Consider the following 23,680-nt stretch of genomic DNA (forward strand, 5'->3'; position numbering starts at 1 on the left):
GATGTATACCTACACACCACCACTATTGTTATCAGTTGTACGTATTTGTATTAACACACTACTAGAACATCATTAAGCAAAACAATAACAAACATCAAATATAGCTACAAGCATTAAAAATATATTTATATTAAAAAAAAACATTTTCTGTTTATAATTTTTTTTCGAATAATTCTCATTTGGTTTATATTAAATTGTGTTAATATATCTGAAGTTTGGCTATGAAAAATTAAGACTATACTTCACAGGATCATTTCTGTAGTCAGTCTTCTTTATTTTTCATTGCAAAATGAAAAATTTCGCTTCCGCGATGAGGAGGTATATCGTTTTATCTGTAGCGTGAGGTTTTGAGTGTTGTCTTTTTTTGGAGCAATCCAATGGGACAATATTTCTTCGATGATCGCTCGGTTAACACGGATAAAACGACTTCTGAGTGGTGTTTTTATATAAATTAATTTCAAATTAAAAACTTATGTTTTCAACAAAATAAGTTGAAATTCAAGAAAACGTGGGAATTAATCGGTATTTAATATTTCGTATGGTAAAATTAATAGTCCCTATTCTGCATTTCAATTTGAATCGAAAATTTCTCCGTTTGGCAACTTTGGTATTCTTCATTTCGATTCTCCATAATTACGATCGAAATGCAGAATACACATAATCGTAAAGCATTGAAACGTAATGGAATTGCTTCTTCTTTTTCATACGATTCAGTTTTTTGTTGGAATACCTTTTTTCGATCATTGCTTAACTGAATGCGTAAAGAATAGGTGAATATTTCGGTTTTATGTTAGCCGGTTAATAACCCGATAATTCGAAATTATTTTGTTAATCGAACAAAAGGAGTGAGTGAAGGTGATTACTTCTAAGATTTCTTATTCAGAAATCATCATAGAAAAATAATTATGGAATTAGTAAAGGAAGAACATTATTATAAAAATTTTGTAAAAATATACAGTCAATTCAATGTTAAATAGAAGGTTTTTATTAATCAGTTAAATGATGGAAACTATTCGTTAATTAACAATCATCATTTATTCAATAATTTATCGACTAACCGATCGACGATTTATCGTTACCTACACCAGTGAGTATGTGAAAAAAGGTGGATTATTTAGTGTATAACCACTATAGTAACAACCAAAAATATTAGTCCTTAAGTATACGAATCTACTCAGAATCACTTTCTGAGTCGATTTAGCTATGTCTGTCCGTCTGTCTGCGTGTCCATGTAAAACTTGTGGGAATACTTCAGATCGCAATTTTCAGGATAATTTGATGAAATTTGGCATTTTTTGGATTCAAGGACGATGCCCGATAACTATAAAAATCAGTAGTGTCATTTATCGTTCTATAAAGACACATTTTGCTGATTTTTTATATATATTATAACATAAATTTAGGCTCAAAAGCGTTATTCAATGGGTACGTTTGTATCGAGTCCAGGCGAAAAAACTATAGACAGTTTCAACAATTTTCAATAGTTTTTGTCCACGAATTGAAAGAACAGTATAAAAGTTTATCAAATTTCCTAAAATTGGGACTATAGTGGTGTAGGGTATAAACATTTCATATTTGATGTAAATATATAAATTGTTTATAATTCTTGCATTTAAATTACCTAGTAGGTTAATCTATATAATTGTAAATACATTATCTATAGACTTTTATTAAAACTATGTATATACGTACATACATACATACATACATACATACATACATACATACATACATACATACATACATACATACATACATACATACATACATACATACATACATATGTAGTTATCCTTATGAATATATATTGTAAATAAACACGATTTTATTTGAACACAAAATATGTGCAATAAAAGTACTTTTGATAAACGAGAAATTTATTTATTTTTATTTTAAATAAATTAAATAGGTTTAAAATGGATTCTTAATATTACTAGAATTGCTAATACCCTACAGATTGTTAGACAGTAAAATTCTTACATTTTGAAAAATGTAAATTTCCTTTTTTCATATTAATAGAAAAATTTTGGATAAACTACAAATAAATTTCTTATGAAGACCAAAGTCACATGTTTAAAAAGTAAAATATTCAAATAAAGTTTGTAAAAATTCATAGTTTCAAGAATTGTTTATCATCTGTAAAGATTAATCAAATATATTCCCTTAATGTGATGCATGTCAAGAAAAATTAATTTAAAAAAATAAAAAATGAAATATTTACTACAATTAATTTTACTCAAACAATAGTGTGGCAAATTTAGTTAATTCAAAAGTTGTAATATTTCAAAAATCTCCCTCAAAAACAAAATGACAAAAAATATCTGGATTTTCTAGTTCAATTTTCAGAAAATTTCGATGATAGTGTTATTATCCTAAGAGTTGATCACACTTATAATCTGAATAAAATGTTTATCGATTAATACATATCATATGTATAAAAACATAAATGTAATGTAAATTTTACATGACTACATATTAAAAGTACTCTAGTGGTATTAATATCGCGGAATGTTTCGTTGATTGTTCGTTCGCATCATGTAAGTAAGCTTAATGAAATTGCAATTATGTTTAATTTATGTACCATTATTCTTGGCAATACGTCTACATATGAATTCATATACATACATCCATATAAATGATCATTGTGTAAATATTTTTTAAATATTTTAACCTTTAAACTTCCACATACATACATATATTTGTATATGTAAATGAGCTGATTAACATAAATAAATATACAAAGATGACGTCATCTTTGTATATTTATTTATGTTACGAGGTAAAGTGAAAAGATCTAAAGGGATTTCCAATACAAAAAAAAATTTTAAATTTTACTCTATGTGATAAACATATTCCTGCTGAACATTTCTTTAGTGTCATTATGTTGATTAAGCTTGGTAACTGGACTTCCCTTATGTTCATATCATTATTCGTTACAAACTTTTGTACTTTTAAAGCGTTTAGTTTATCGGCTTCAATTCGTAACTAATTTGATGATTGTACTTTTAAAGTGTTTAAGTTTATCGGCTTCAATTCGTTACTAATTTCCCGGAGTAGCACCCTTTAATTTGTATATTTAGGGCTAAAAATAAGGGTAAAACTTGTTTTCTTCATTATCTTACAGTATCTAAGTGCCGGTCCACACTAGACACATTTTTTTAACACGTAGTTTCTGAAACAAGTTTCTGTGTAGACATTAAGGAAACTTCAAAAGAGAATTAAGAAAAAGTATCCTAGAAAAAGTTTCTTAGTGATACAAGAAAAGTGTTAATTGTATCTACTTTTACTCTTAAAAAGAGCAGATGGGTGTTTGGTACTTTTTCGAAATTCGTACTTTTAAGAGGTGAAAATGTGTAACAAAGGTGATTTTGCTACCTTATTTGCTCCTTTATATGTTTCTAACGTAAGATTTTTTTTTAAAATTCTGTGTTTTTTTGGGTGTAAACTGTAATTCTGGTACTTTTTTAGCCCAAACTTTCTTGATTTATTGGCGTATTCTTATTAGATATACCACTTATATGGAGTAACTCTGTAATAAGTATTTTAACAAAATATATGCTATTTTTTAGGAAAATAGTTGATACACACGGAAAAATTAATTTTATTTCAAATCATTGAGCCATTTTTTCTCAAATTTGAAAAATTGTTTATTTACTCACACAAAATAAGTTATTGATATATTACTTTGGAATTCGGGTACTAAGGTTCTTTTGTAGTCACAATTTTTCCGGAACAAATGAATGCAGATTTGAGTCATATGAGTTCTATCTGTGATGTTTAGATTTAAACATGGAATATTTTGTGAACTTAACTTTTAAAAATGTTTATTCCTAGACGAAATGAAGGAAAATAGTACTCTTCTTTATTGGAACTTTCCACAAACGTAGAATTTATTCCACTATTTAATCATTCCAATTCTATTTTTCAAATAATACTTTTTGAATATAGAAACTAAACATACACAATGTTTAATGAATAATATTCTACATGGGAGATATTTTGGTACTTTTTTATTTGTATTTTGATTGGGTAGCGAAAGACCCAAATGGCTGCTGTTAGAAACTCTGATCAGTTAATGTGCAAATTTTCTGTTGAAGAACTGTACAAAAATCTACCTAATGTATTATAAATATTTTGTACTTAGTAATCTTTGATTTGTTTATATGTTGTGAAAAAATAATTTTTATTTAATCGCTTCAATAAATTTATAAAATATACAACAAGGGTTATGGGCCCAGATATTTAAAAAAGATATTTAAAGGTCTAAATAATTTGCAAACATGGGTTCAATGTACCAAATAGAAAAATTAGAAGACAACAATTACGATGGATGGAAGATACATATGCGGAGCGTACTTATTCATTCGGACTTGTGGGGATATGTTTCCGGTGAGGTTATTGCACCTGCAGAAATTCCTCTTCGTAATGAGTGGATTAACAAGGATCAGAAAGCATTGTCGATGATTTTGCTTAGCATGAAGAGATCACACTTGAATATTGTAAAAAATGCGCCTACTTCAAGAGATGCCTGGTTAATGTTGGAAAAGAAATTTCAACCAAGTGGACCTGCCAGAAAAGTATTTCTGTTTCGAAAGCTGTTAGCACTGAAAATGTTAGAGGGTACCAGTATGGCTGAACACCAATGTGAATTTACAAATATAGTAGAAAAACTTTTGGAGCTACAAATTGAAATTCCTGACGAGCTTCTTGTAATAATTTTACTTAACAGTTTGCCCGATAGTTACGATAACTTCGTTGTTGCCATGGAATCAAGAGATCGGTTTCCAGATATAGATTCCTTAAAAAATAAATTATCAGAAGAATATGAAAGGAGATTCAGTAAGCAAGATACTGTCGAAGTTCAGCAGAATTTTATGTCAAAATCTAAAAATCAAGGTGCTGTAAAGAAAAATTATGCAAAATCTGACACAAAACAAAAAACTAAACGTGAGTACAAGTGTTTCAAATGTGGAATTGTGGGTCACATTGCACGTGACTGTACGAAAAAGTTGAGTGCATTATTACATGGTATGAACGATAGCAGTTTGCAAAAAGGGACGTGGATTTTTGATAGCGGTTCAACATGTCACATGTGTGGTGAAAGAAATTTGTTTAAATCATTGATACATCACAAAGAAAGAATTGATCTTGCAGCAGATTTCACAATTTTTTCAGAAGGAATTGGTGAGATAGAATTAAATAATACGTTTGGAGATGTATTTTTACTTACAGATGTTCTTTATGTTCCGTGTTTGAAATACAACTTTATTTCTATTGAACATTTAACACATAATAATTTATCTGTTATTTTCAAGGAAAACGATGTTGAAGTAATCAATAGTGATAAAACTGTTCAGTTAAGGGGTATAAGAAAAGATCAATTGTTCGTATGTTTCAACAAGGAGTCCAAAAATACTCAATCCAAGAGTTTAATGATTAATGCGTCTGATTTCAATCGTTGGCACAAACGTCTTGGACATTTAAATCCAAACAGTATGCTGGAATTGTCACAAAAAGGGATGGTACGTGATTTATCAATAGATAGAATCCCGGATAATTTTGTTTGTGATACGTGTTTGAAGTCAAAAATAACATCTAAACTATTTCCAAAAAGTGCAAGTCAAAGAGGTAATGATGTTCTCGATTTAGTGCATACGGACATATGTGGTCCGATGCGGATTTCATCTCTGGGAGGTGCAAATTACTTTGTTTTATTCATTGACGATTATTCACGAATGATATTCGTTTATTTTCTGAAAACTAAAGGTGAGGTATTAGGAGCCTTTCAGAAGTTTTTGAGTATGGCTGAAAGACAAACCTCAAAGAAATTGAAAGTATTGAGGAGTGATAATGGAAAAGAATATTTGAGTAAAAATTTTTTCCTGAATTTAGAAGAACTGGGTATTCAAAGGCAGTTCACGGTAGAGTACACCCCCCAACAAAATGGCGTGGCCGAACGCGCCAATAGAACTATTCTGGAAATGTCCAGATGTTTGTTAATTGAATCAGGATTACCAGAATCCTTGTGGTCGAGTGCAGTAAACACATCGGTTTATATAAGAAATAGATGTCCGTCAAGATCGATAGATGGTATTACACCGAAAGAGAAATGGAGCAAAATAAAACCAACGGTTTCTCATTTTCGAACATTCGGATGTAAAGCATATGTATTAGACAAACGTCCAGGAAAATCAAAATTTCAACCGAGAGGAATAGAATGCAATTTTATTGGATATTGTTCCGAATCTAAAGCTTATTGGATGATCGATCTCAACACAAACAAAATTTTCAAAAGCCGTGATGTGAAGTTTGTTGAAGAAAGTATGCTAAATTCAAATGATCGTGAGTATGGTTTTTTTGAACACAATTTATATAATTCTAAAGATCGTAATGAACAAAATAATAACTCAAATTTAAGAAGATCTGATGGACCAGAGATAATAACATTCGATATGATAAATGAGAATAGATCAAAAGAGAATGGATTAGTAGAAAATGGATCAAAAGAAAATGAAAGTCATAGAAATGCTGATGAAAGGAACATTGTTTTGACAACAAGTAAGAGATCAAATTCAGATATTAGTTCGTGTTATTCTGAAAATGCAATTTCTATGAATAATTCAAATATAGTGAACGATTTTGATGAAAATCCAAATTATAAGATTTTAAGATCAGGTAAAATTATTTATAATAATTTATTGAATTCCCAATGTATCTCACAGAATGAAGATCAAGATGTTCCCATCACCATAGAAGATGTAATGAAAAGCAAAGATAAAGATAAATGGATAGAATCAATGAAATCCGAATACAACTCCCTTTGTTCTCATGGGACATGGATTCTAGTTGAGAGACCTGATACTGTACCAATTATTAAAAATAAATGGGTATTTACAATTAAAAAGAACAAGAACGGTGAAATAGAGAAGTATAAATCAAGATTGGTTGCAAAAGGTTGTAGTCAAAAGTACGGTATTAACTACACAGAAACTTTTTCTCCAGTAACAAGGTATTCCACTGTTCGTATTATGTTGGCATTAGCAGCTGAATTAAAACTATATGCACATCAGTTGGATGTTACAACTGCTTATTTGAACGGTGACATAGACAGTGATATTTACATGGAACAACCTATCGGTTTTGAAGATCCAAATAATCAAGACAAAGTATGCAAGCTTAAAAAATCGATTTATGGATTGAAACAGTCAGGACGTAATTGGAATGAAAAATTTGATGAAATTGTCAAATCTATTGGTTTCAAACAATGCAGTGCTGATACTTGTGCATATACAATGAATTCAGGTGATGATTTTAATATAATAATTGTTTATGTCGACGACATACTTCTAGTTTGCTCAAAATTGGAAGTAATGAACCAAATTAAGAAAAATTTATCAGAGAAAATTAAAATTGTCGATAAAGGTCCAGTGAATTATTTTCTAGGGATGGAGATTGAGAGAAAACAACCCACTGGAACTATCCAACTATCCCAAAAGAAAATTATATTGGAACTTTTAAAGGATAATAATATGGAAGGTTGCAAAACCTGTAGCACACCGATAGATCCAGGTGTTAAATTCAAACTCTGCAAAAACTGCGATAGCTGCGAAAAAGTAGATCAGAAAATATATCAATCTTTGATAGGATCATTGATGTATATTGCAATTTGTTCACGTCCGGATATTATTCATTGTGTGAATAAGTTATCTCAATTCAATAAAAATCCACATAAAGAACATTTATCCGCCGCTAAACACATTTTAAGATATTTATGCAATACCACTAATTGTTCACTTAATTTCAGACCTACTGGCAAACCTCTAACATGTTTTTCAGATGCAGATTGGGCAGGAGGCAGTGACGATAGAAAATCATATACAGGATATGTTTTCATATTAGCTGGTACTGCAATTTCCTACGAATCGAAGAAACAACCCACCGTTGCCCTAAGCTCCACCGAAGCCGAATATATGGCTATTTCAGCGACAACGAAAGAAGCAATATATCTTCGAAATTTATTAACAGAGTTAGGCTTCGAACAACTGGTCAGAAATGCAACTGTAATATATTGTGACAATATAGGAGCACAACAATTGGTTCGCAATCCGGTTTACCATGCTCGAAGTAAACATATCGATATAAAAGTGCACCACGTTAGAGAAATCTACAAAAAGGGTATAATCGATTTGAAATATGTGCCGTCCACTGAAAACACTGCAGACGTATTTACAAAGATTCTTCCTAAGTTGAAATTTAAGGAAAACATCAAGAAGCTTGGCTTTTATTGATTTGGTAGTTTTTAGTATGGGGAGGTGTTGAAGAACTGTACAAAAATCTACCTAATGTATTATAAATATTTTGTACTTAGTAATCTTTGATTTGTTTATATGTTGTGAAAAAATAATTTTTATTTAATCGCTTCAATAAATTTATAAAATATACAACATTTTCAAATTTGATTCAGCTGATACAAATATTTAATTTACAAATATTTTTAGTAAAAATGGCAAAAACGAGTCAAAAACTAATTATAACAGTCGGTTTGTGCCCAAAAATTATATTGGATATTGTAATAGGTATTATACAATCAATTTTTATAAACATTTTATATGTTTTCTTTTCTATATTTGTATAAAAGAAACTCTTTGAAAACATAAACAGCTGTTAATGACAAAGCCAAAAAAAATTTCTGATGGCGGTTATTTTAATATGTTCGGTGGCTTCCAGTCAGCTATAGTACGCGACAAACATACTTCTTAATATTATCACCGGCTCGATAAAAAGTTTTTCTCTTTCTTTTTCGATTTACGAAAAAAAAACTATTAAGACGTATTTCATCAAACATTATATTAACTATCATAAAACTTTAGTTTTTTATGATAATAAAACTTGATAGCACATCTTGTGAATATCCTAAATATATATTTAGAGAATTTCATATTGCTGCATAACATGATCCGCCCTCGTGTAATAATTTTATCACATAAACGCTTGCAGTAATGTTCAGTCGTTTATGCATTCGTTTGTAATGAAATAATTACAAATGCTTAAACTGGAGGGATAAAAACTAATGAAAACGCTATTGATTACTTAAAAGTGATTTAAAAATTGAAATGTTTAAATTCTTTTTGAAACTTTTGTAATGATTCCCAAATAATTAATAAAGAAAATTAAATCATTTTAATTAGTCTCTTTGTTTCAAATTTGTTTTCAGTCAGAGGTGTCCGAAGAAATGTTAAGAATATAATTAAAACAGAAATAATTTTGACGAAATTCAATCTACGAGAATTATTTTAGAAAATTTACCTTTCTAGTTTTCTGCTAGTGATCTGATGTATTTATCACGCTACTCTTAGAATTCAATATTCGTTTGAAGTAATACTGTATATAAATATGTATGTCTATAATACAAATCTATTATGGGCGCAAGTTTCTAGGTAGGTACACTCAAACACAACAAATATGAATGTATATACATACATACAGATCACCACTGTTTATTTTTTATTGATATTCGTCTTAACACACCACTAGAACGATATTAAGTAAAACAAAAACAATTTATACACACAATTATATTGTGTGTATATTTTTAAAAAGTATCTACAACAAGAAAACGTATTTTGCTTAATCTTTTTTAACACACAAATTATTTGAATAATTCTCATTTAGTTTATATTAAATTGTGTTAATATATCTGAAGTTTGGCTATGAAAAATTAAGACTATACTTCACAGGATCATTTCTGTAGTCAGTCTTCTTTATTTTTCATTGCAAAATGAAAAATTTCGCTCCCGCGATGAGGAGGTATATCGTTTTATCTGTAGCGTGAGGTTTTGAGTGTTGTCTTTTTTTGGAGCAATTCAAAGGGACAATATTTCTTCGATGATCGCTCGGTTAACACGGATAAAACGACTTCTGAGTGGTGTTTTTTATATAAATCAATTTCAAATCAAAAACATATTTTAGATTTCGTTTTCTACGTTTGACAAGTTTTAATATTTGTTTATTATACCCTTCACCTTCGTGAGAAGGGTATATATAAGTTTGTCATTCCGTTTGTAATTTCTATAATATAATTTTCCGATCCTTATAGATAGCGGAGTCGATTAAGCTATGTCCGTCTGTCTGTCTGTTGAAATCAGTTTTTAGAGGACCCCAGATATCGGCGAGATCCGAATCTTCAATAATTCTATTGGACATGCTTTCGAGAAGATCGCTATTTAAAATCGGTCGGTAAATAACGGAGATATGAGCAAAAATCCGAGACAACCTCTGAAAATTTCATCAAAAAATTGTTAAAAAAGCAACAAAAACACTGTACATAGAAAAAGATGTACACGTGTGTGTAGATGTATTTGGTTTTATTCAGCTGTGTATTTTTTGTATGTTTGGAATCCAAAAATACACAGCAAAAAAATATGATTTGCATTTTTTGTTAAAATAAAATAATTTTCCCTTTTGTTTTGCAAATATATTTTTTAATGAATAGAAAAATGTATTTAAAACGTTTTCAATTATATGAGAGTAGATTGTGAGTTATTGTACAATAATTTTTTGCGAATAATGTAAGTTTGAAATTTAAAACTAACACAAATTTTTTCCAAGTGCTTTTTAAAACAATTTTTTTACGATAAACAAAAACAAAATCTACGTCTCGTCAATGTTTACCAGCAATGAATCAGAGGTCGAAGTCGACCGGCTTCGAGTCGGAGCTTAGCCGCCGCCGAACTATATTTAGTTGCTTGAGCCGCCGCCGAAACATTCGGCTTAAATCGACTCAAATTTCTTTAATGTTTTTATTAACTAGACTGTAAGATCAATTATGTTTAAAATACACTATGGTGAAGGGTATATAAGATTCGGCACAGCCGAATATAGCACTCTTACTTGTTTTTTTAATCGGATATTTCTTAAGTTTTATTTATTATTCGGAATTTTTTATTGTCCAGTTTTAATTGATTGAAATGATTAGTTTGTATTAAAATATGTTAGAATGGTTTAATACGATTTATTACTTTAAAAATGTCTTTACAATTCCATTATTTTGGAAAAAATTATTTAATATTCATAGAAATATACACACAGTTAGCTATTTTCTCGTCAGATCTAGCAATTTTAAATTCCATTTTTATATTACTATAAAAAATATAGATGACAAAATCCCATAAGGCCTCTTGGAATAATGAAATGGTGGGTAGAACCACAAAGATTCTATGGGGTGACCCTGAGCAAGACGAGAAATCTCCTCAAAATGAGCAAGTCTGAGGTTAGTATGATGTTACGTATTCTGAGTGGACACATCGGATTACGTGCACATTTTTTTTCATGAATTGGAGCGCACAACAGGCCCGATAGTGGCCCAGGTGTATTTTTTCGGATTTGATGTAGTATACATCCTTCTATCAACTTAACCTATATTACTACAAATTTACAAATATGTACATTTTTAAATGCTGCTTTTAAAAATCAAAAACTTGATTTGCCATCCCTGATACATTTATATTTTGATAATATAGTTTGAAAGTAGTTACAAATGACGCTATTTTTATATAAAAATATGGATTAAAAACGATTTATAAATGCAATGTAATATGACAATTTTGTTTTATAAACCTTTTATAAAATAAAATATTGCTTATGAATAAGTGGCTTATAATTTAAGACAATGACTTAACATCCGAATTTATTATGTAAGGAATACACGATGAGACCTTTTAAATAATTTTGTTTATAACCATTTATAACATTTGCAAACAAATGTTACAATTTTGGAAAAAGAGCAGATGGGTGTCTAGTACTTTTTCGAAATTCGTACATTTAGGGGGGAAAATTTTTGACAAAAGTGATTTTGGTACCTTTTTGTGTCTTTTATAAATTTTTAACTAATAATAAACATAATAAATTTTTTGAAAATATTTTGGACACATATTTCAAAAAGTTTCGTACTTATTTAAATTTCAGTCCTTTTTCGTTGTAAAGGGAAGAAAATTGTATTTTTAGTACTTTTTTAGCACATTAACCTTTTCACGACCATAGGCAAATATACTTGCGAACTAACTCGGCAATATTTATTTAAACAAAATATTTGATTTTTTTGGAAAAAAGTACCAAAAAGGGGGAAAAACAGGAAATTATATTTTATTTAAACTTATTGAGCTAATTTTTATAAAATTTTAAAAATTGTTTATTTACTCATAAAATATAAGCTATTAACATATTATTTGGAATTCGGGTACTAAGGCCATTATAGGATCAAATTTGGGTAATTTGTTTGGTACTTTTTGAAAGCACAATTTTTTTCGGAAACCAATGAATGTAGATTTGAGTCATATGAGTTCTATATATGATGTTTAGATTTAAACATGAAATAGTACTATTTTTTATTAGAACTTTCAAAAAATTTATTCCACTATTTCATAATTTGAATTGTATTTTTTAAATGATAGTTTTAGTATAGAAAGTAGAAACTTTATTTGTATTTTGATTGGGTAGCAAAGCACCCTGGGTTGTTCTAGTTTTTAATAAAATCAAATATTTGTGTTGAATTTTATATTAAATTGGAAATAATTTACCAAGTTATTGTAGATAAACGCCCTACAAAAGGGGTTTTGGATATAACGTTATACGATTAACTTTTAAGTGGGTTATATTTTGTTGTTCTCAATTAAAAAAAAAAACGAATGTTTAATTATTCTAGTTTTTAGTTAATGGGTGATATGATAATAAAATTCACAAATTTCCTATAGTGCAATTGAATAAACATAATCCATTTTGTTAACTTTAAAATATTTTCAGTTACAAAAACTCTCTTTATAAATATTTAAACATTAACTAAAAAAATTATTTAAATATATTTTTATCATTCCTCTTTAATTACTTCCATATAAATTATATCAAGTTCACATTTTATTACATTTTACATGCTTGAATGACAATCAATGAAAATAAATTAATGATAACACATACACAAAAACACACACACACATATATAAATAATATGTATCTGATACAAATGCAAACATACATATAATAATCACTGACAAATAAACCCAATCACAATTATAACAAAACAGAAAATGAAGCAATTTCTTCTATATTTAAGCTCCTGTCGTATATGAAACTGTCTGCTACAATACATAGGAGAGAGAATATACTAGTATAAATGTATGTGTAAGGAACCGGAAAAGGCCGCCATAAAGTGATTTGTTGTTTTGTTTAACCGAAATTGTTTTGGTATTTTCTTTCGTTTTTGTTGAAGTTATTGTTCATTCGTTCGTGTTTTTACTTTTTTTTTCCACTTCCAATTCAATATCAATCGAATACAATAAAGAATTCAGCCACTTAACAATTTAAGCTTTTCTTCAATTCGATTATTACAGAAGGAAATTGAAAGTGAAAATGTATAAAAAATAAATAAATACAAAAAATAATGAAAACGGAAAATTTAATCAGGCAGAAAGAGTTTGACTTTGAATAAAATTTATGTCAATAAATTAAGTTAGATGTTATTTGAACATCTAAAAAGATATTTGTAGTATTACAATTAAGTTTTAACAAATCTTTATAAGTTATTTTACATTACTTGTGTACTGTAATATTTTCTTCTTATTTATTTTTTTATATTATTTAAAGGTATTCCTAAGTACCTATATAAGTAGTTATATGTAAGCGAAATTTATTAAATAAAAGGAAATTTAACCCACTAACCGCCCTCACCAATATGTTACGTGGTGCCAAGCCCCCGTTACTCTCTAAATGTTCACATGAATGTTGGAGTTCTTTATGTAAAATTTTAACATTCTAAATCTAACAGTTTCCTCTATATATGATTTTTTCTATATAATTCATATGGGAATTCAAGCTCCCCCCAGATGAAAGCCCGCTCGTTTTCATTTAAAATGTTCAGATGAATGTTAAAGTCATTTATGAAAAATTTGAAGAATATAGTTCTATTAGTTTCCTAGATAAACGAAATTTGTGTATTTAATTCATATGGGAGGTGCCAAGTCCCTCCTTTAAAAGTCCGCCCGTTATACCCAAAATGTTCAGATGACTATCAAAGTTCTTCAAGTAAAATTTGAAAGATTCTAGCTCTAATAGTTTCTCAGATATACGAATTTTTCTATTTAATTCATATGGGGGCTTCAAGCCTAAACGAAAGTCCGCTATTTTTCCTCTAAAATGAGAGGAATATTTAAGGTCTTAGTGCAAAATTTGAAGAATTTTGATCTATTGGTTTCCCAGAGAAACGTATTTTTGTATTTAATTTATATGGAGGTGCCACGCCTCCTTATGCTAGTGAGCCTACTTTTTGTTCGAAATAATCATATTGACACTAAAGTGGATCCGACAAAATTTGAAGTCTCTGTTATATTATCTTAAATATACGGATTTAATATTTTCCTAATATGGGCGGGGCTCCTCGCCCATTTGAAAATTCAAAACAAAAGCTTTATTACATATTCCAGGCATACGGGAATACGTTGTGTAAATTTAAAGAAAATCGGTTTAGCCGTTTAGTGGTTTATAACGTTCAAACATACAAACAAACACACATTCATTTTAATATATATAGATATAGAAAATATTGGAAATTTTGTGTAATAACTCTACCATATTGGTACTATTGGACAGTAGGTCAGACAGAAATTTTCAGCTGTATCGGTCAAGAACTGCCGGACTTAGAGGGGGTCAATATTAAAAAATTTAGTCATACAGGGTTTTATTTAAATAAGTGTATCTTTAATATTAAATAGTTGATGCAACAAAAATCTTTAAATAAAATAATAAATTGGCTTTTCATTAAAGTTTGTTAGTAAAATATTTAGAAAATAATAAATTAGAACTACTACTAAAGAGTATTGTCGTACAATCTAATTTCAGGTGTTCAAATGGAAAAAAATAAAAAAAAACGAAATTAAATCCTTTAAAATTTTCCTGTTAGCAAGTACATAAATGTTTTGAAAATTCACTTCATTTATGCTTCACTTAGTTTTCATCATAACCAAAATTCTCTCCAGGGAATAATGTATTATTATGTAAACATGCCTACGCACACATACACACACTTTCATATGTGTGAATATGGAATAATATTAACAGACATTCATATAAACACAACAAATATCTGTATATAAAACAGTCATGGGGAATGTTTTTATAAATCATAAATTTATGTGATTGACTTAACCTACTTCTAACATTCTCTTTCTAGGGATTCCGGAATTTAAGTATTTCATATAAAATTTATCGTAATTTCGTTTTTTCAAACAAAAAATTTAATATATTTTACATTGATTCCGATATCGTAGGAAATTTATTTGCCCATCACTGACATATGCGTAATAAACACAAAGGATGTTTTTATATATCTATATGTATATATAACTCAATCTATGAGTATCATTAACACCCATACTTTATCATATTTTCAACATAAAGCACATACACATGAAATTTGATATCCTTGTCCCCCACTCTCATTCTAAAGCTAGTTGTTTATTATACGTATAACACAGTGTAGTGCCTTGAAAAAGAAATGAGAAAACAAATTATTGAAGTTTTAAAACTAAATCTGAGACTTTTTCCCAAACACTTTATAAGTCGAAAATATGTCCAATGAGGGTTTTAGAACAAATTGTTGAGATATTTGACCGAATTTGTAAAATTAAACTTGTACCAGAATTTTAAAAACTGTTTTATTTTTTTGGAAACACATCAACATACGGGACAGTTCACTAAACTCTAGTCAGGCCTTGCGAAGGACTTGTCAAGGCCTATCAGACTTTATCCTAATATGGGTTCCTGTTGATATTGACTAAAACTCAAAACAGGATCTACTTTGAGTATCTCCATTATCGTTTCATTAAAAACCCTGTTGGGATCTTTTTTCAAAAGTCTAAAAATATATGGAATGATCTGTAAACATGCAGAAGGTCCAAGGCCTTTTTTCAATGAGAACCGATATTGATTTTCAATACCAAATAAACGGACAGACATGGCTAGATCTTCTTAGAATTTAATAAGAACCCAAAACCTATATACTTTTGTGGGTCTATGATCAATATTTCAATGTGTTACAAACGGAATGACATATTTTTTGATGGTGGGTATAAAAAGAATATAAGGTTTCCATTTTCTTTGCAAATTAACAGCTCTAGCTCCAAAAAACAAAACAGATCCTTTGACAATAACTTCATATCCACTTTAGTAGGTTATTTGTGACTAATCTCAACTATCGTCAGATATATAACACTATATCTGACGAGTAGAGTGGTCCTATCAAAGCGGAGTCCGTTCGATCATACATGAATGTTTGCGCTCAGTGAACTAGCACGTTAACCGACCAATAATGTCACATTTTTATAAATCAATAACCACAGTTGTATTGTAGAAATGTCATATATATGTATATATATTTCAATCCATTCCACTGTGTGTTAACAAAAAACAAAACAAACCACAAAATAGTATTGGTACATAGACGACTATTTTTTTTGTACTGACAGAATTTTTAAACCTAACTGCATTAGACCTGCTTTTTAAAAAAATATTTGGCTTAGATATTCCAACGGTATGTGTGTGAATCGATTCAAAGTTGCAAAGTAAAAACATATCAACTCAAAAAAAAAAAAAAAAATAAATAAATAAATAAATAAATAAATAAATAAAATAAAAAAATAACTTTTAAATCAGTAGAACAATAAGGATTCATCGAAAAAATATTTTTATGAAGGCATTCGGACTGGCCTAATGAGCAAATGTATTTGCAACATACATACATATGTATGAGTGAATTTACAAATGAATGTGGTTACAGAGTTAATGTTCCTAACAATGAATTGTATTTTAGAAAGGAACAAAGTAAAAAAGAAAATATTTATCGAAATAGGATTTTTTTTATAAAAAAAATATATATTTTACAGTTTATAAAATATTGATGTAATACGAATATTAGGAGTTTTTGTTGGGAAAAAAAGTTACCCAAACCACCAGATCACACAGACTAGTTATTAAATTAACGAATTTAAAGACAAACTTAAAAACATCCTATCAAATCTTTTTAGTAGTTTTAAACTTGTTAAGCAATTCTATAAAGTTTTCCGAAGCCGTATGTTTTTTTGCTGTGATCAGAACACAATTCATCATATTGCGTATAAGATTTCCCAAAAAATATTTAACATAAATTTGTTCTCTGGGTTATGCGGTTGTAATTTTTTGTTTACAATAAACCGATATATCTGAAAGTCAAGTTTTACAAAGAAATAAGTTAAAAATGTAAGTATGTTTATACATACATATGTATATCGACAGCGTCAATGAGGAAAATTTTTTGATTTTTGAAATCTAAACAAAATCTAAAGGAATAAATTTTACTATTTTTAACATTAAAACTCAAAATGAAAAATTAATATTTCAATCAGGACTTCACGAGACTTAATAGTTTTTTTTGAAGTTGCATCCTAGAAAAAATACAAATTTATTACTATTTCAAAAGTGCTGAAATTTTTTGAATTAAACCAATTTTATTTTGGAGTTAATTTATAAATTATTAATTATTTATTCTAATAACTTCAAAAAAGAAAGAATTACTTCCTGAGAATGACTCTAGATGAAGTGAATTTTGAATCAAATAAATATGACAAGCCTATGTTATTGCAATACCCACGTATTGCAATAACACCAGGGATGAGTCAAAAAAGTGAAATAGTATAAACTTTTTAACCATTTTAATACTCTATAGTTGGGGTTTTATACTTTTGGACCTACACCCACCTTTAAGTTTACCAATCGGCTCAAAACCTAAGACCCTTAGAAAATGTTTCGAGTGATATTGTTGTATGGGGCCAGGCAAAATCATGCAACGATTTCAATAATTTTCAATAGCGTTTATCCTTGGACCGAAAGAAGAGTATGTGCCAAATTTCTTTAAAAAGGACACAAAGGCAGACGGACAAACGGATATAGTTAAATGCACTCAGAAAGTTATTATGTGTGGTAAACACAAACATCAGCACAAACGCATAATATTCTCCCCACTATAGTGTTGTAGGGTATAAAAACAAATTTTAAGCATAATCACAAGTGTAGGGTATCTTATCGTCGACTGCACCCGTCTATTTAATCTTACTAGTTTACTTTAATGTACATTTTTAATATGAAAATAAACCTTTAAAAAACCTGAACAATCATCTCTAGAGTGATTACAAAGGAGAAACGGACATTTCTGTGGATCTGGGCCTATTAATTTGATGCGTTACATAGTATAGAAAAAAAATGTAATATAACCTCAATATTTTATGATAAAAGATAACGTCCACCGTCTTTGACACAGATGAAATTGTACATTAGAAAAAGTTAAAAAAATTATATAGTTTTTAATCTAGAAAGTAATCCTTTTTGGCATAAAACTTTATGAAAACAATACACAAATAAAGTCTGTTAACAAACGTTAGTATGTCACCGCCATTCTTTGTCAAGCCTACTACCAAATACAAAAATGTAGGTTTTTTTTTTTGAATCATCATTTAGAATAATAACTTTTTATAATATTTGTCATAGTCACAAAATCCAAAGAAATTCTTTATGCAATAACTAAAAAGACACTTATGTATATTTAGGGAAAAATTCAGTTTTTGTTTTTAATACGTAAAACAATTTTCCATGAAATAAATGTTTTTCAAAAGAATTTCTCATTGTAAAAGCCATAAAAACAATATAAACATAACAAGAACAACATTCATTTAGCATCTGTCAGTAACAAGGAAGTAAGTAATATACAAAATATGTCAATAGTTAGTTTTACTTTGGTTTATTATTTTGTTCTTTTTCATATCGTGTAACACGAAAGACATATTACGTACACTTGGGAAAATATTCATAGTTAGCATTAAATACCCAGCAATAGAATTTTAAGATATTTTGATAGCATTGGAGGCAAGTACTTATCCCGATCGCTTACTACTAGGGATATAGGTAAGTACTTAATACTATCGCCTGAAAATAGGTTGATAGGAGGATGTAAGTATACTACATCAAATCCGAATAAATACACCTAGGCCAAAATCGGGCCTGTTGTGCGCTCCTTATCATGAGAAAAAAGGAACTAAATGAATTATTTTTCAGTGTTCAAAAACTCAGTTTCCTGAACGTAATTCCTAAGAATCTTCCAATCAGTGTTAGTCAGAATGTTATTTCCGGAATAACATCCTTCCAAGATACTTATATCTAACTTCGACGAATGCCTTTCAGTGGCAAAGAAAGTGTTCTAGAGTTTTACTGTCCCCTCCACATGCTCTATATACGTCTGATTCCTCATGTCCTATTTTGCATAAATGTGCTCGTAATCCTGTGTATCCACTCAGAGTACGTACTATCATATTAACTTCAGACTTGCTCATTTTGAGGAGATTTTTCGTCTTGCTCTCATCAGGGTTACCCCATAGTATTTTCGTGGTTCTACCCACTGTTTCATTATTGCAAGAGGTCTTATGTGATTATCTCACCCATATTTTTAGTTCATCTTTTGTTGCGTTTGTCAGGTTAACTTCCCTTTAAAGTTGTTACATTCGCCCTTTCGTTACCGACTACTAACGAGTGGGCTGGTACCCAAATGAAGTTAACCTTACCCCTGGGAGAGTATTCAGTTAAAGCCTTCTTACAATCCAATACGGTCTTAGATTTAGTTCTATCTCCTGATATCGCCCTAATTGCCTTCTGGCGCCATATTGATTCTAATTCAATTTACGTATTTCGTTATTGCTCGTACTTTTGCCTGGAAGCTTGTGTTATATATAGAACCCCAGCCCCACTTTATCCCCCAATTTAGAGCCATTCGTGTAATAACGGATTCCTACTGGTATTTGCTCTAAGTAAGTATTATGAGTCTATATCCAGGGAAAAAATCACATTACCATTTAAACTTCTAAAATGCTAAAATTTACTTACACAATATCATTTTAAGTCACTATTCTAATACGGTGATGCCATTGGAGGCAAGTACTTATCACAAACGCTTACAAGTAAGTAGAAAAATCGTATGAACGTATACAGTTTCTAAGCTTCACAGGCTGGACTAATAAAGTAGAAAGTATTTATATAACACATTAAAATTAAGACCTTATTAGACTACTTGTATGTAATCCAGACGATATGTTCTAATTATTGAATGTTATGCTGTTAATTAAGTAATTCCAATTTAATGACATTAGTTAAAAAAAAAAACATTTTTTTGTGTGTTAAAAACAAAGCTTGAAAACAATGTGATAAAGTTCAAAAATAAGTACTTATATAATGAATTATTTGTATGTAATTACTAGACTCATACTAAGTAATGTACACGGTATGTAGTAGTCAATTTTTGATAAGTAGTTAAGTATAAATTTCATAGTTAAGTGTTAAACAAGGATTTGGACATAATTTTGAAGTTAATTTTGACCATAACTCATTTGGAATGTAACAATGTGGAAAGGAATCGATTTAAAAGAGACAATAACTATGACTTGAGTTTAGAGAGTTACTTGAATTATTAGGGGTTATGTTGGAATGTTTAAAAAATTCTCCTGATTGTGGATGACTAGAAAGAGTTTTAAATTCTCTCGAAGTAGCTGTTCACTTAAAAATTTATTAATTTCTATACGCAATGCCAAGTATAGGGTATAAACATTAAATTAAGTCGTGCTTGAAAAAAGCTAACGTTTTCTAACTTTAAGTTTTCAAATATTTTTTATAACCAAAATATCAAAGTTTTTGCACTTAAATAAATGTAAACTTTTACTGTTCTACAAAATTTATAAAAAGTCTGCGTTTTTAAATCTGCATAATAAAAAAAGAAGTTTATTTATTTATTTTCTCTAAAGAAACAGAAAACTAAACGACATACTAAACATTAAACTGAAATTGTTTTATTAATATTAGGAAAGGACAACAAATTTTATTTGACCACTTTTCCAAAGAATGTTCTTCCAATATAAGAAAAAGTACATTTTTATCTTTAACAGTTTAGAGTGGATAATCACAAAACCAAAAACTCTTTCCCCTTAATAAAATCCATTCCAAATAATTTTCTTTTGGGGCCTTTCCTAATAATCTCAGTTACATTTTTGATAATAGGACATAGGTAAACTGTACATGTGTTAATGTTTACGTGAGCTGGTTCTATACGTATGTATGTATTTTCATATTGTATTTATTTAAAGTTTAGAAAAAGTTTTGACTTTTTTCTCGTAATTTTTTCTTTTATTCTAAAAATGAGAAGAAAAATACAACGTTTTTTTTTACTTTTCATTTATTTCGAAAGGATTTTATAATGCAATTACAATGTTTATTTCTGTTGATAGTTGTTGTTCTTTAAAGTTATTGTTGGCTTAGTTAAGTATGTGTGTGGTTAAAATAAAATAACATGTTTGAAATAAATTTGGTAAAACATGTTGTTAAAAATTGCTAAACAATTTATAAAAAAAAATAAATAAAATCGTATGTACTTGTTTTTTGCTCTTTTTTCTTTCGGCTACACAACAGTTGGCAAAAATGTTACAAAGATAAAAATATGTTTACATATTGTAAGGAATATATTTATATAATGTCATTTAGAACGTTTTATTTAACTTTCATGTATTGATGCTTTTGATGTAGTGTAACCAACAAGAAGAAACGAGATTTACCATAAGAACACACTAGTATTTGTCGTATTGACCTTTACCACAGGTGAACTAGAAAGGACTTACCGATGTTTTCTGTACTTGCCAGTGCAATTGCTTCCTGTTTTATATTCGACTATGCCGAATCTTATATACCCACCGTTAAACCACAAGCCCTAAGTGAAATGCTCCCTTATAAACAGTAAAGTGCGTTAAATTAGTTTTCTGAAGGTCCCCTTATATGGGGGAAGTGTTAATTATGGACCGATTCTCATTAAATATCGGTATAGAGATTTGTGTTCATAAAAAACTTATTTATGTCCAATTTAAGTGTAATATTAGTCCTTTAAAGCCAGTAGTTAACGTTTAAGTCATTTTCTAAGGGGGACCTTGTATGAGGGTCAGGGTTAATAATGGATCGTTATTCATAAAATTAGGTAAAAAGATTTTTGCTCAAAATAAACACACTTATATCGAATTTCAACGTAAACTTGACTTTTTAAGTAAGTTGTGTGCGTTAAAGTCATTTCCTGTGGGATGGGGTGGGTCAATTATGGACCGATACTCATAGAATTTGATAGGCAGAATTTGGCTAATATAAGACATATTTATGTCGGATTTCGTTGCAATATTCACATTTTTAAATAGTCTCCTTTTATAGATTATCGTTTAATTAGGCTGCTGCGTGTGTACATAAAACTTAAAAGTACCAGTCATAGAATGAAAAAGTACCAAAAATTCCTTTCCAAATATGTCCATTAACTTAGGACTCTTTATATTTCATGTTTCTTGCTTTTATTGCTTTTCACTTAATTCGGACTCTACATGCTTAATTTCATATTACTCAGTTCAATTTTATAGAAAATAAAAAAAGTATTTTTCGAAGTATGAAAAAGTACCAAAAAATCCTCTTTTATGCGTTCTCACTTGTTAATTAGTCATCGGATATAAGCAAAAAAAGAATTCCAAAGAAGCGAAAAAGAAGTAGAATTTACTCTATGGAAGTACAAAAAATAACTTGAAGAAGTGATTATTTTAACACAGGCTTGTCATAGGAGGAATGTTCTTTTTATTTGATTTCAAATTCACTACATCTGAAGTTATTCCCAGAAAGTAATCGACTCCAAATTAGAATGGGTTTAATTAAAAAATTTCAGTACAAAAAAATATGTCTGCAATTTTAAACAAAGTTGGATTCTTTTAGCTTCTTTGGAAGTTAATAAACATCACTTCCACAGAAGGTACAAAAAAATCATTTAGTGTTACTTTAGAAGTAGTGATAAATGTTATTCATTTGGATGTACTTCGTTTCATTTTTGTTGGTTATATGTTGTATTTGATGAGCAGACTATATTTACATATATACGTACGAAGCTTTTAAAGACACATAAAAACAATTGCTAAATATGTATTCTAAAATGTTTCTAATGATGCTGTTCTAAAGTTTTTTTTTCTAATATAATGTATCTTTAAATAAACAGTAAGAACAACATAATATTTTTCAGAGGATACCTTTACTTTTCTCTATTTGACTCGCAGACTGGCTGACTTATTACTTTGTTAAAAAGTTGTTCTTTTAGGCATCAATACAGACACATAGATATACTAAAACAGACCCAGATACATATATTTATAAATGCATTTGTATTTGTAGTCATACTGTAGTAAATTAAAAGCTACTTACAATTGTTAGGAAATAATCGTAATTTATAATTGAATAATTTATATCATTGTTATTTGGAAGTTTCTGCAAAAGTTATTGTTTGTTTCAATGACAGACTGACTAGGTTGGCAGGCTGGTTGGTTGGTTGTGATGACTGAGTGAGTGATGTTAACAAAAGACACAATAAAAATTTCCATTTCTTATGTTATTTATGTTAAAGTAATCTAGTCCTTAGACCAACTGCAAAAGCAAGAAGAAATTTTTCATTTATACTTTACCAGTAAAGATATTTGGGGAATGATAAACAAGTCATAAGTATCATAACGCTTTTCAGCATATTTCTTTATTAAACATTTTCAAAACTAACCAGCCAAAG

At 29.0% G+C, this 23,680-nt stretch overlaps 2 non-coding genes across 2 annotated transcripts; both read left to right on the forward strand.

The window, feature by feature from the left end:
* The first annotated feature begins 231 nt into the window (after window positions 1-231).
* LOC111689165 lies at window positions 232-438 on the forward strand. Its single transcript, XR_002762874.2, has one exon. It is a non-coding gene; the product is annotated as a small nucleolar RNA U3 (small nucleolar RNA).
* Window positions 439-9,720: 9,282 nt separating this feature from the next.
* Window positions 9,721-9,927, forward strand: LOC111689164. The gene has a single exon (XR_002762873.2). It is a non-coding gene; the product is annotated as a small nucleolar RNA U3 (small nucleolar RNA).
* The last annotated feature ends 13,753 nt before the right edge of the window (window positions 9,928-23,680 follow it).

Source organism: Lucilia cuprina, chromosome 4 (genome assembly GCF_022045245.1).
Source record: "Lucilia cuprina isolate Lc7/37 chromosome 4, ASM2204524v1, whole genome shotgun sequence".
Classification (NCBI taxonomy): domain Eukaryota; kingdom Metazoa; phylum Arthropoda; class Insecta; order Diptera; family Calliphoridae; genus Lucilia; species Lucilia cuprina.